Source organism: Chlorocebus sabaeus, chromosome 5 (assembly GCF_047675955.1).
Source record: "Chlorocebus sabaeus isolate Y175 chromosome 5, mChlSab1.0.hap1, whole genome shotgun sequence".
Classification (NCBI taxonomy): Eukaryota; Metazoa; Chordata; class Mammalia; order Primates; family Cercopithecidae; genus Chlorocebus; species Chlorocebus sabaeus.
In genome coordinates this window covers 25,325,598-25,340,682 of record NC_132908.1, presented here as the reverse complement: position 1 = coordinate 25,340,682, position 15,085 = coordinate 25,325,598, and the positions used below count along the sequence as shown (strand labels likewise).

The 15,085-nt window shown below is 43.9% G+C and overlaps 1 protein-coding gene across 2 annotated transcripts in view; it reads right to left on the bottom strand.

Moving 5' to 3' along the window:
- IL21R (interleukin 21 receptor) overlaps window positions 1-14,331 on the bottom strand; it is a 47,612-nt gene extending 33,281 nt beyond the window's left edge. For both annotated transcript variants that reach the window (XM_073015255.1, XM_007988492.3), the window contains exon 1: window positions 13,900-14,331. The gene's annotated coding sequence lies outside the window, so the exon portion shown is untranslated. The remainder of the gene's footprint in view (window positions 1-13,899) is intronic.
- Window positions 14,332-15,085: the final 754 nt, after the last annotated feature.

Sequence of the window (15,085 nt, the reverse complement as noted above, 5' to 3'; positions counted from 1 at the left end):
TCAGCCTGGGCAACATGGCAAAATCCAGTCTCTACTAAAAATACAAAACATTAGCCAGGCATGGTGGTGCACACATGTAGTGCAGGCTACTAGGGAGGCAGAGGCAGAAGAATCACTTGATTCTCCGCCTCCCTGGAAGGCAGAGGTTGCAGTGAGCTGCAACTCCAGCCTGGGTGAGAAAGTGAGACTCTGTCTCAAAATAAATAAATAAATAAATAAATATTATTTTTAAAGTCTTAACATACTAATGATGTAAACCCTTATGCGCAGAATTAAAATACACGACCATGAAACCCCGAAGGTAAGAAGAGATGTAAAGTTAAGGAGATGTAAAGTTAAGAGATGTAAAGTTAAGGAGGACTTTGTACAAGAGGACTTCAAAACACTCATGGAAACATGGAATTAAAGATAACTATTAAAAAATAAACTCTATTTCTCAACATAAATTCAGTCAAGGTCAAGGCACTTTTGTAAGTGATGATCCCAGGCATATAGTCCATCTCCAAAAAACTGGGGGATCCTGGGAATGTGACAATATCATTGCAGTCTTCTTTATGTTATTAACTAAAGAAAAATGGGTGATCGTTAAAGATTGCTTAAGATTAGGAGACAAAAGAAAGTCAGAAGGAGCCAAACAGGACTTTACGGCGGATGCCTGATTTCTCATGAAAACTGTAAAATTGCCCTTATTTGATGGCAAGAATGAGCAGGAGCGTTGCTATGGTGGAGGAATCTCTGGTGAAGCTTTCCTGAGCATTTTTCTGCTAAAGCTTTGGCTAATTTCCCCAAAACACTTTCATGATAAGCAGATGTTATCATTCTTTGGCTGTCCAGAAAGTCAACAAGCAAAATGCCTTGAGCATCCCAAAAACCTGTTGCCATGACCTTTGCTCTTCTTGACCAGTCTGCTTTTGCCTTGACTGACCTCATCCACCTCTTTGGAGCCATTGCTTTGTCTTCAGGATGAACTGGTAAAGCCATGTTTAATCTCCTGTTTCAATTATTTGAGGAAATGCTTCTGAATCTTAATCCCATTTGTTTAAAATTTGCATGGAAGTTTCTGCTGTTGTCTGCAGCTGATCTGGGCACAGTGGTTTGGCACCCGGTGAGTGGGAAGTTTGCTCAACTTTAATTTTTCGGTCAGAATTGTGTAACCTGAACTAATTGAGATATCTATGGTGTTGGCTATTATTTGGGCTGTTAATCGTTGGTCCTTTTCAATTAGGGCATGAACAAGATGAATTTTTTCCTAACAAATTGATGTGGATGATCGCCCACGGAGGGCCTTATCTTCATCGTTGATTTCGCCATTCATCCACCCTAGTTGCACCATAAATTTGATGTTTGTTCCTGCTTCAATTTTAGCAGAATTCATGTTGCAATGATAGGGTTTTTTTTTTTTTTCAAACAGACGCCTTATCCTTCTTAGTGCCTCAAACTAGATCCTGTTCAGACATGTTATAGCAAGTTAGTACAAGTTTATTTTGGTGCAGAAAAAAGTTTGAACTTCATGCATAGTATTTTCATAATTTGAATTTTCCATCAACTTTTGGAAGAATTCATATTAGGTAGATCCTAATAATAATAAGTATGCATATTGTAATCTCTAATATAAGCACATAAAGAATTATAAAAGAAAGTACAATGACAAACTAATAGGAAAAATGGAATAATAATTTTTAAAACTTGAATAGAAGAAGAAAGAACAGATAGGTCAAAAAAGAAAACAAATAGCAAGATGGTAGACATAATCCCAAACATATCAACGCTTTGACTGATGTCTGAAATAAAAGGCAATCTTAATACCAAAATTTGACATTAAAGGAAAGTAGAATTACAGGTCAATCTTTCTCATAAATAATATACAAAATATCTGAAACAAAATATTAACAAGTCTAATCTAATAATATGGACAAAAATAGATAACATATTATTATCATATTGGTTTGTTTCAGGGATGTAAGGTTAGTATGACATTTAGAAACTGTAATCAATTTCACCACATTAACAGAATAAAGAAGGAAATTCATATTATCGTTTAGTAAGTTCAGAAAGCACATTTAATAAATTGCGACACCCATTCATGATTTTTAAAACCTGTCAGGAAAGCAGAAATAGAGGAGTCTTCTTTAATCTAATTAAGATTACACACACACACACACACTCTCACACACACCACACATAGCTAACAGTATCCTTTGTTGTGAAATATTGAACACTTCCTCACTGAGGTCAGGGCAAAAACAAAAACATCTTATACTAGAGGCGCTAATTAATATAATAAGGCAACAATAAGAAAAATTTAATTTATAAAGATTAGAAAACTATGTGTTTAAATTATATAAGAATTGAGGAACCAGAAAAGTCCACGATACTCAACAAATAAACTATTAGAATAATAATTTTAAACAAAGAAGCTGAAGATGAGATCAGTATAAAAATCTATTGTATTTCTAACAATCAGCAAAACTGACAAACCCTTAATTAAACTAAGAAAAATAGAGAGAAGACTCAAATTAACTAAAATCAGAAATGAAAGAGGCATTGCAACTATGTCACAGAGATAAAAAGGATTCTGAGACTGTTATGAACAATTATATGCCAACAAGTTGGATACTTGAAATAAATTAATAAGTTCCTAGACATATACAACCTACCCAGACTGAATCATGACAAAATAGAAAATCTAAACAGACCTAAACTAGAAAGGAGATTGAATCAGTAATCAAAAACCTCCTAGAAAAAAAAAAAAGCCCAAGACCACATGGCTTCACTAGAGAATGCTACCAAATATTTAAAGAATCAACACCAACCCATCCCGAACACTTCCAAAAAATTGAACAGAAGAGAACGCTTCCAAACTCATTTTATGAGGCCCCAGTACCAAAACCAGACAAAGATGCAAGAAAACAAAACTATAGACCAATATTCTTGATGAATACTAATGCAAAAATCCTCAACAAAATGCTAGCAAACCAAATTTAACAACACGTTAAAAGGCTGTACGCCATGACCAAGTAGGATTTAGCTGCAGAATTCAAAGATAGTTACAAAAATCAGATAAATGTAATACATGAAATTAACAGAACAAAGGACAAAATCACATGGTCATCTCACTTGATGTAGAAAAAGTATTCGAAAAAATTCAATACTCTTTCATGATAAAGAAAACATTCAAGGATCTAGAAATAGAAATAAATTACCTCAATGTAACAAAGGTTATATATAAAAAGCCCACAGTGAATATACTCAACAGTAAAAAACTGAAAGCTTTTCCTCTAAGATCAGGAACAAGGCATGGATGCCCACACTTGCCATTTCTATTCAACTGGAAGTTCTAGCCAGAGCAATTAGGCAAGAAAAGAAAAGGTATCTAAATTGGAAAGGAAGAAATGCAATTATCTCTGTTCACAGATGACATGATTTTATATGTAGGAAATCCTAAAAATTAAAAAAAATGGTTAGAACTGATACATAAATTAAGCAAAGTTTCAGGATACAAAATCAACACTCAAAACTCAGTTGCATTTTTTACATTAACAATGGACAATCCTAAAAGAAAATTAAGCAAAAAATTTCATTTACAATTGCATCAAAAAGAGAAAAGTACTCAGGAATAAACTTAGCCAAGGAGGAGAAAGACTTATATAAAACATTGTTGAAGGAAATTAAAGAACACAGATAAGTGAAAAGACATCCCATGATCATGGATTGGAAGACTTAATACTGTTAAGATGACAATACTACTCAAAGAAAACTGACTTTAATATAAACCCTATCTAAATCTCAATGACAATTTTTGCAGAAATAACAAAAGAATTCACCCTAAAATTCATAAGGAACTTCAAGGGACCCTAAATAGCCAACATAATCTTGAGAAAGAAGAACACTCAAAAGAAGAAGAAGACAGAGGAGAAGGAGAAGAAGGAGGAGAAGGAGGAGAAGGAGAAGGAGAAGGAGAAGGAGAAGGAGGAAGCTGGAGGCCTTACATTTCCTGATTTCAAAATGTATTAAAAAGCTACAGTAATCAATATAGTATGGTACTGGTATAAAGACAGATATACAGACCAATGGAACAGAATAGAGAGCCCAGAAATAAACCCTTGCATATATAGTCAAATGATCTACAAAGGCACTAAGTCTATACAACAGGGAAAAGGAAGTTTGTTCAAGGAAATAGTGCTGAAAGAACAAAATATCCATATGCAAAAGAATGATGTTGGATCCTTATTTTACTCCATATGCAAACATTAACTCAAAATGGATTAAAGACCTAAACATAAGATCTGAAACTATAAAACTCCTAGAAGAAAACATATGGGAAAATCTTCGTGAAATTGGAATGGGCAATGATTTCTTGTATATGGTAACAAAAGCACAGGCAACAAAAGTAAAAATAGACATATGAGACTACATCAAACTTTAAAACTTCTGTTCAGCAGAGGAAATAATCAATGGAATCAAAAGGCAGCCTGTGGAATGGGAGAAAATATTTGCAAACCATACAAGAGATATGGGGTTGATATCTAGAATAGACAAAGAACTCCTACAACTCAATAACAACACAAAAACAAACAAACTCAATTTAAAAATGGCCAGGTGTGGTGGCTCACACCTGTAATCCCAGCATTTTGGGAGGCCGAGGTGGGCGAATCACCTGAGGTCAGGAGTTCAAGACCAGCCTGGCCAACATGGTGAAACCCCATCTCTATTAACATATGCAAAATTAGCCAGGCATGGTGGCAGGCACCTGTAATTCCAGTTATTCAGGAGGCTGAGGCAGGAGAATTGCTTGAACCTGGGAGGTGGAGGTTGCAGTGAGCCAAGATCACGCCACTGCACTCCAGCCTGGACGACAGAGCAAGACTCTGTCTCAAAAAATAAAAATAAAAAATAAAAAAGGACAAAGGACATGAATAGACATTTCCCCAAAGAAGATCAGCAAATGGCCATTAAGCGTATGAAAAGATGCTCAACATCAGTAATCATCAGGGAAATACAAATTAAAACTACAATGAGATATCACCTTGCACTTGTTAGGAAAAAAAAGAAAAAGAAAAGAGCAAGTGATGGTGAAGATGTAGAGAACTGAAACCCTTGTGCACTTTTAGTGAGATTGGAAAATGATGCAAAACCTTTTAAATTTTTTAAAAATTAAAAATATAGAAATACCAGACATATATCCAAAAGAAATTAAAACAGCATCTCAAAGAGATATTTGTGCACCTGTTTCTGCAGCATTATTTACAATAGTTAAGATGAGCAAGTAACCGAAATTTATTGATAGGTGAGTGGATAAACAAAATGTAGTACATACATAATGGAATATTATTCAGCCTTTAAAAGGAGGAAGTCCTGTCATATGTTACAACATGGATGCTTCTTGAGGACATTCTGCGAAGTGAAATAAACCAATTGCAAAAAAACAAATACTGCATTGTATCACTTATATAATGTATGTAAAGTAATCAATCTCATAGAAACAGAAAGGGGAATGGTGATTGCCAGGGACTTGGTGAGGGAGAAATGAAGAGTTGTTGTTCAGTGGGTATAGAGTTTCACCCATGCAATATGAAAAAGTTCTAGAGATCTCTTGTAAACCAATGTGCATACAGTTTACAATATTGTACTGTAGATCTAAAAATTGTTAAGGGTAAAAAAGATCTACTGGTTAATAAAATCCAAACCGGGGACACTATACTTTGCACTACAATACCCACTCTTGTTAGATTAGCAGAGGAAAAGATCCATAAACATTACAAAAGCAAAGAAAGGCAGGAAGCCTTCAACTGGTGGTCAGTTGAAGTGAGCTGCTTTTGATAGCTCTTTCTTTTTACATCTGGAACTTTAGCTTTAAAAAGTGTTAATAAAGTTGTAAAGTATAAAACTCATTATATTTCTGTACACTACAAATAATCAAGAAATTTTAAAATTATGCCATTTATGTCAGCATCAAAAAATCAAATATCCAAGAAGAAATCCAATGAAAGATGTATGAGACTTCTTTTTTTTTTTTTTTTTTTTTTTTTTGAGATGGAGTCTTGCTCTGTCACTCAGGCTGGAGTGTAGTGGCACAGCCTCTGCTCACTGCAACCTCTGCCTCCTAGGTTCAAGCAATTCTCCTGCCTCAGCCTCCCAAGTAGCTGGGATTACAAGCATGCATCACCATGCTCAGCTAATTTTTGTATTTTTAGTAGAAACAGGGTTTCACCACGTTGGCCAGGCTGGCCTCAAACTCCTGACCTCAAGTGATCCTCCCACCTTGGCCTCCCAAAATGCTAGGATTACAGGTGTCAGCCACTGCACCTGGTTGAGGTACAAGACTTCTACACAGAAACCTACAAGACATTACTAAGAAAAATTAGAGAAAATATAAATAAGTGGCGGTACATATTATGTTCATGGATTGGAAAATTTAATATTTTAAGGATGCTAGTCCCCTCTAAATTGAACTAAAGTTTCAGAAAATCCAAAGTTTCAAGAAAAAAATCCCCAGCAAGATTTTCTTTGGTGGAAATTGACAAGATAGTTCTAAAATTTATATAGAAATGCAAAGGACTGAAAATAGTTTAGACAATTTTGAAGAAGAATGTCAAGATTTATAAAGTAATTTAAAAAGTATGGCATTGTTGCAAGGAAAAGCAAACTAACCAATGGAAAAGAATAGAAACAGTAGAAATAAACTCATGTATTCAACCACTTGATTTTCAGTAAGTCACCAGTGCAAGGCAGTGGAGAGAAAACATGATGTTTTCTTAAATGATGGTACATTAATTGAATATACATATGGAAAAAGGAAGCCTTGACCCCTACCTCGCACCATACAGAAAAATAAACTACAGATAGACTGTAGACCTAAATGTGAAAGGTAAAATAATAAATCGTCTAGAAGAAAACATAGGATAATATTTTTATCACCTTATTGCAGGCAACACTTCTTAAACAGCACACAGAAAGTTCTAGTCATAAAGAAAGACTTATAAATAAACTTCATTAAAATTAAGAATTTTTATTGATCAAAAGTTTCCATTAAGAGAATGGAAAAGAAACTGAAAGGGGAAGAGGGAAAGAATTATATATATATATCTATGTGTAAATTTATAATAAAATATAAATATAAAAATATTTATAAATATTATATATTTATAAAATATAAATTATACATAATAAATATATATAATTTATTTATATATATATATGGAGAGAGAGAGAACTAAACATAAACAATTCCAAGTGCTGGAAAGGATACAGAGTAACTAAACTCTCAGCCTCTACTCAATATTCTGGTAAGAGTGTGAATTGACACAACCACTTTGGAAAACTTCTGCTGAGCAGAGACTCAACGTTTCCATTTCCAAGTTATATAACCAAAGAGAAATGTAAGCATATGTGCCAAGCAGACATGTGCCAGCATGTTCATAGCAGCATTATTTACAGTCTCCCCACACTGGAATGAACCCAAGTTCTTGGTTTCCCTGTATCTTTTTTCTGTCACATGATTGAGGAATGGGATCCGTCTAGTTCCTCAAGTCAGCCATTCTCTCTAATGTGACTCAGGTGGGGACCAAAGAGAAATGCAAGCGTATGTGCCAAGCAGACATGTACCAGCATGTTCATAGTAGCATTATTTACAATCTCCCCACACTGGAAAGAACCCAAGTTCTTGGTTTCCCTGTATCTTTTTTCTGTCACATGATTGAGGAATAGGATCCATCTAGTTCCTCAAGTTGGCCATTCTCTCTAATGTGACTCAGGTGCGGACATGGGGCTGAAAGTGAAAGGTGGGGAGTGTGGTAAAAGTAAAATGGCCCTATTTCCCATAGGGATCACAAATAAATGAGGTGGGTGAAGAGGGACTCCCCAGAAGTGCCGGGAACAGGAGCCAACAGGTCACCAGAAGAGGAAGTGTTAAGGCGGAGGGACTTCCCGAGAGGGAACACAGAAGAAAGAACTCCTAAAGTTATCCAAGGTCTTCAAGGACTTCTGCCCACCTGCTCTCCTGCTGGTCCTCCTCTCTGACCTTCCTGCTATAGCTGTAGAGCTGTGGTTCCTCCAACTCCATTCTCACTCCAACCATGTCATTCCATGGCTCTCTGTTATCCACAAGAGAAAAACCCCAAATTCCTTGTCTGGTATTCAAGGCATTTCAGGATCTAGCCCCCAGGATTCATACTGGACTTCAGGCTCATCAGACCACTGACAGCCTCACCAACATGCCCCATGCACCTGGCTTGCACACCTGTGCATGTGCTGTTTTAGGCACGGAAACTGTCTGCCCTTTTTGGCTGACTGTTAACCTCCTACTCAGTCTTCAAAATCCCATTCAAATGGCAGTTCCTCTGTCAATCTTTGACCTCTCCAAAGAGCATGAGTCACTCCTTCCTCTGGGGTCCACCCTCCACGTAGTACATAGCTCATGGTGTTTTCATCTATATTCTGGGCACCTTCTAGGCAGGGACAGTGTGTTTCTTTGTTACTGCTGAATCCTCAGTGACTAACCAGTGCCTACAGTGGGTACTCAAAACATTTGCTACACAAGTGACGAAATGGGAATGAATTGTGAACAAACATTATCCTCAATGTTAAGACCTATGTAGACCGTACACTCCAAAGTTAAATCTTACCCTTTTTGACCCCTTTTTCTGGAGCCTAGGGGATTGAGAGCCTTATGTATTTGGTGAGGATAAGTTTTGTTGTTTTTTGCTTTGTTTTGTTTTTCAGATGGAGTCTCACTCTTTTGCCCAGGCTGGAGTGCAGTGGCACGATCTTGGCTCACTGCAACCTTCGCCTCCCACGTTCAAGTGAGTCTCTTGCCTCAGCCTCCCAAGTAGCTGGGATTATAGGTGTGGGCTACCAAGTCTGGCTAACTTTGTATTTATTAGTAGAGACAGAGTTTCACCATGCTGGTCAGGCTGGTCTCAAACTCCTGACCTCAGGTGATTCACCCTCCTTGGCCTGCCTAAAATGCTGGGATTACAGGCATGAGCCACCGCACCTGGCCGAGGATAAAAGCTTTAATGCTTCAACCTTTTTCCCCTACATCAGGGCCTTTGTACATGCCATTCCCTCTGCCTAGAATGCTTTTCCCGCAGCTTCTTTCCTTTCTCATCCTCAGGATTCAAGCTCAGTGTTGCCTCTTCAAAGAAGCCATCCACCCTATCTGAACTGGGTCTACACCACAGATTCTATACCCCACATCCCCTAGTTTGTCTCCTTCATAGCAGGTGTGATGTAAGGAATAGTTTTGTAAATGTCTCTGTTGTATGTGTTTATAACGTGTTTCTGTACTGAAGCATGAGCTCCCAGAGGTTGGGTAATTGACCTATTTTGTTCAGCACAGTATCCCTAGTGCAGAGAAGGGGACCTGTAGGTGCCCAATAAGTAGCTGAAGAAGAATGTTAAGTGAATGAATGAATAAATGAACGAATGGGGCTAAAAATTGAGGCAGCCCCTAAGAGGTCCTAGTTTCCTCATTAGCTTCCTCACAGTCCCCAGAAACTCCCCCCAAACCCACCTCAGGCAAAACCCTTTGCTCCCAGAGTGTGAATAATCATGACTAAGGTAATCAGATTAGTAACAAGGAACTTTCAGAGAAGGACAGTGGGCTGCTCAGGGTCACACAGCGAGTTCTCATCTCAGTGAGTTCTCAGGCTGGGGAAGAACTAGCCCAGTGGCCCTGGGTCAGAAAGGAGACTCTGTCACTCACTCACAGTGGGAACTTGGCGCTATCTCTACCTTTCTCTGAGCCTCAGCTCTCCTCATCTGTGGAATGGGTGCAGCAGGCTTAGCCTGGATGAGGAATGTGAGGCAGGTTAGTGTGGTTAGTGTTAGGTGTGTGGTTAGTGTTAGTTGCTTTTCATCTTTTTTTTTTTCTCCCCCAGTGGCAAGGGGTGGGTTATGGGTGTCTGAAGACAGGCATGTTGGGGACCTTAGGCTTACAGCTTAATCAGTAGAAGATGAAGGTGAGAGGAAGGGCCTTCCCCTCCCCAGCTCGTGCAACCTCTGAGGCTGTGCGACCTCTCAGCTTCTCTCTCTCTCCTAGCCAGGCAACAAATCTGTGTTAGCTCCAGCAATCTTTCCCTCCTGGCACTTCTTCCAGCCTGTGCAACCTCTCCTAGCTGTGGAGCATGAGGTTCCAGTCCCAGCACCAGCACCTCCTGCTTCCCACCCCCGCTGCCTGTGCAACCTCTATCTCCCTGCAAGCCCTGCCATCCTCTGCAGCCTTGCCCAAACCTTGCAACCTCTCAGCCTCTGCAGCCAGATCTCACTCCAGCTTCATTTCCTCCAGCCCAGGAGGGGCTGCTTGTAGAGCAGTGAAAGGAGGCTTTGAACCATGCCACGAGGTGGGGCGGGGCTGGCCACCCACCCTCTCTCTCCCCTCAGTTTTCAGCAGCCCCCATCAGCCTGCCCTGACGCTGGCCAAAGTGGACTGGTGTTACTGATTCATTCTGCGGAAAGTTGACAAACCCTTGTCCTAGTCAAGCCCGCTTGGCAGACGGGGAAAGGAGACCCAGAGAGGCCCAGGGTCTTGTCCTGTTCACACAGTGGGGGATGGCAGGGGTCTGGGCTGGGAGCCGACCTGGTGCACCTGCCCCACCTACCTGGGGACAATTTGGGGCAGGGGTTGGGGTGGTCAGATCCTTCTTGTGGGCTTCAGAGAACAGCAGGCTGGGTTCCTGACGCAGATGTCCTGGGCAGTCGGGGCCCTCCATGGGGCCCCTGCCCCCCAGCTCGGGGAATATTCTCAGGTCGTTTCACAAGTTCCAAGTTTACTCAGAGGTCTTATTTGAGCTGTCATGAAAAGTCCCTGTGGCCTGGGGCCAGGGCAGGGAGTGGGGGTGGTGGCACCTGTGAGCCCGGGGTGGGACTGAGTTCCTCCCATTGCCCCCTCCCCCTCCCCCTCCCGTGTGGGGGGCTCTGGAGGGCAGGGAGGGAGGGCATGTGAGGAAGGGGCTGCAAGGGCGAGAAGACCCTTTTCCTGGAGGAAGTATCTGTTCCCCTCTCTTCACTGCTCCCTTCTAGACGGTTCCCCGAGTGACCCTAGAAAAACTCCCACCCCGCTCTGAACCTCAGTTTCCCCATCTGTAAAAGGGGGAAGCAGAATCATCGCAAGAGCTCTCATTCATTGAGGTCTCCTAAATGCCAATATGACCAATAATATTTATTATTTTATTTTTTATTTGTATTTTCATAGCTAAAAGCAAAGAGCTCTTAAAAATTTAAAGTAAAACATAGGCCGGTCACGGTAGCTCATGCCTGTAATCCCAGCGCTTTGGGAGGCTGAGGCAGGCAGATCACTTGAGCCCAGGAGTTCAAGACCAGCCTAGCCAACATGGTGAAACCCCGTCTCTACTAAAAATACAAAAATTAGCCAGGTGTGGTGGCAGGTGCCTGTAGTCCCAGCTACTCAGGAGGATGAGGCAGGAGAATCACTTGAACCTGGGAGGTGGAGGTTGCAGTAAGTGGAGATCACGCCACTGCACTCTAGCCTGGGCGACAGAGCAAGACTCCGTCCCAAAATAATAAAAAATCTAAAAAAAAGTAAAACATAATAATGGCCGCTTCTCATGAGCCATCTGTGCCCAGCTCTTTTGCCTTCCTCATCACACTGGCTCTCTCTGTGTACCCCAGAGCTTCAGGACCTAGGGAGGTACCTGGGCCATGGTAGATGTTCAGTAAATAACAGGTCGAGTAACCACAGACCTAAGACAGGCATTCTTATTCCTATTCCCACTCTAACAGATACAGCAACTGAGCTGCAGAGAGGTTAAGTGGCTTCCTCAAGGTCACACAGGTACTAAGCAGTGGAGCTGGGACTTGAACCAGGTCTGGCCAGCTCAAAGTCACAAGGGGTGCTGGGAAGCCAGGTCCAGAGCCCCCATCTAATCACGGGCACCCCTTCCTAATTGTGCGGAGAAGGCCCCTGTGCCTGCCTGTGAGGATGCTAAAGGCGCTAGCTTCCCTCTCTGGTTGTGGAAGGAATGGATACCCCGTTCCTTTCATTCATTTATCAGGCACCCGGCTGGTCCTGATGCTACAAAGAGGTGGGTTCCTCCCAGAGCTTCTGGTGGCTGGCTTTCTCTTGAATCGGCCTCCTCCACCGGTATCCACCCCCTACTCTACTGCCCACAAACCCCTTACTGGCTTTAACCCCCACTTCCCAGTTCCTTCTCCTGGCCTGAAGCCAGGATCGCTGGGCAGTGGGAGCCTGCAGTCTGAGCTCAGAACTGTCTTTGCCTTGCTCTCCCTGCCTCTCCTGGTCCTGGATTCTGCCACCTCCTATCACAAGGCTCTTAGCTACCTCCACTGTGGGACTGAGTGAGGATCCGGACACCCACCTGGCAGTGGAGCGGGCAGGACAGGGGCATCGCTGAGCCCACTGTGGGGAGCAGGTGAGCAGGGTCTCTCCTCGGGGGTTACCCATCCCTGTGGGAATGAAAACTCAGCCATCCCCATCCAATGCTGCTTCTCAGAAGCTATCCAGGACCACAGGTCTTGTTTTCATGTTATTCTATCTAGCAGGCAGTGGTCTTGTCCTACAGACTGGCATCCAATCCCAGCTTCATGTCACCTGGTCACAGTTAACCTGGGGCAAGATTGTCCCCACTAGGCCTCACTCTTGTCATCTGTGAAATGGGCTGAATGAGGCTGCCCGCTTCACCTGTTGAGGACTATGGGAGACTCTTAAGTGCCTACAACATGGTGAGTTGGCACTGGGGGGACCAGAGCCAGGTGACTGGCCAGGCAGAACCACAGCAGCCTGAGTGTGTCCCTCGTCCTCTGTCACTCTTGGAGTCTGGCCCTTCATGGGCTCAAAGCTTCTCATGCCACAAACTCCCTTCCTCAAAAGAAAAGGGCCAGCTAGGAGCACAGCTTTCACCCTGTTCTGCCCTGAGGTCCCCACAACCAGCTCCACAAGGATGGAGGTACTTGGGTCCCCATTTCATAGATGAGAAAACCATGGCTTCTTGAGGCTAGAAGCAGAGAGACCTGCCCAAGTTCACCAAGTGAGGAAGGCACGTGGCCGGGTTTTGACCTGGCAGGTTTTCCCCGACTCCACCATGTGCTTCTGAAAGCCCCACTGTCCCCCCAGGGAATCACAGATGTCCTCCTCGCAGCAGCCTCCCGGCTGTGAATGCCCCGCACCTGATCTTCTGCCTTCACTGAGCAGAGACGTCATTCCTGTGGCAAGTCCTAAGTTCCCGCTCCCCAAGGCTCCTCCACCAGGAATGTTTTCTCCTTTCCCATCCTTCAACTTCCCTCTCCTCCACACGCACAGGGAACTGGGTTGGCCTCTTACCATCCAACCTGTTCCCTGTGCCTCATGAGAAAGATGCAGCGACAGCTCCTGGGATCACCTGGCTTGACTGCCCGACCCGCTACGTCCCGGTTGAGTCACCGAGGGAAAATCATTCTACTTCTTGCGGCCTCATTTCCTCATCTGTGTAATGGGCACACCAGTCCTTGATTTGAATGACTGGGTGGAATCGAGGTGGTAAGACAGAAATTGACACAGAATGGGTCCCATCAGGCTCTGCACCCATGCCCATCGCCACCCAGCCCAGCAGCCCAGAATCAGGTGACTGATACATTATGTTTGGCTTGAAACTGGCTTTCCTTCCCCAACCCGCTACCTTTTGGAGCTGGTTTTCAAGACAGAGGTTCATCTCAGCCACATCCCTGCTGCCGGGCCCCTACCCTGTGCTGAACAAGAGACCCTAGCCTCAATTCTGCCCAGTCTCACTGCATGAACCTTCTTTGCCTCGGTGTCCCCAATTGTGACTTGGGCACAGTCCTCCGAGGCCTCCCACCGTGACACTAAATGCAGCAGGCAGGGAACAGTCCCTCCTGGGCAGAGAAGGCACCCTGGTCCCAATGGAGAACCAGGGCTGGAGTTACCTTCTGTTTTGGCTTCTTTCTCAGAAATCCATTCCGTGTTGTGGGGGGCAATCTGATGGGCTTCTGGGGGTGACAGCTGGGTTCAGCGTGGGGGTGACAGATGAGGGTCTGAGAAAGTAGGCAGAGGCCTGGGGTGAGAATCCACACCCAGCCCGAGTCACCAATCAGGCTGTCAGAAGACCTGTCACTCCAATGACGGACAGCTGGGCCTCCAGACAGGTGTCCCACAGAGCAGCAGACAGAGGACGGAGACGGCAAGGCAGGTACCAGGCGGCTGCAGCAGGGATGCACGGGCCGCAGACAGGCAGACACAGCTGCGTGGCTGTCAGCCACACTCAGGGAGAGGCAGGCAGAGGACCAGACGCCGAGGTTATGGTCATTCAGCAGAGAGACGCCAGTGGGTCTGTCCGAGGCCGCTGGCTGCCACCCAGACACATGTGCAGAGTGGGGAGGAAGAGAAGGATGTGGTGAGCCGCTCCCCGCCAGCCCCGCCCACCCGCAGCTGGGCTCCTCCTGGGAGGGAGTGAGAAAGAGGTGGGAGGGGGCCCAGCCCCACTGCAGGCACCCACTGTCACCAAAGGTCACCTGCAAGGAAGACATTTGGGGCCATCGGGGTGACACGTCCCTCTTGGGAACCTGTGACATCATCCCCACAGGCCTCTCAGTCATAACCCATGAGGCAAGCAGTGCCTCCTGGAGCCACCACATTGCACAGATGTGGAAACTGAGGCCAGAGGTGTGAAGAGGCGGCACAGTTTGACCCGTGGACCCAGAGTTCTCAGTCGCCGAGTCCAATCCCTCAGCAAGGAGAGAAGCCCCAGAACTTTGCCCAAGGTCCCATGGAAGCCCCTTTCTCAGACTTTGCAAACCAGCCTGTTTCTCATTCCTGAGCCTTACCTGCCTAGTAGGGTCTGAGCTTGGGACCCTCTGCTCTGGCTTGACCCCCATGACTCTCTGCCTCCATTTCCTTTGGATCCAGCCTCCTGCTGCAGAGCTCCAGGGAGCAGGACCCCTTGGGCGTGTCATATCACCTCTCTGAATGCCACACTTTGCCCATCTGTCCAATGGGGGCACCTAGCTATGAGGAAGAGGGCAGACATTAACACATGGGAGCTCAGGAAAAAACAGAGAAAAGAAATTCTCAAGAGAGTTTTCATCTTGCTCACATGCCAGAGGCCCGTGAAAG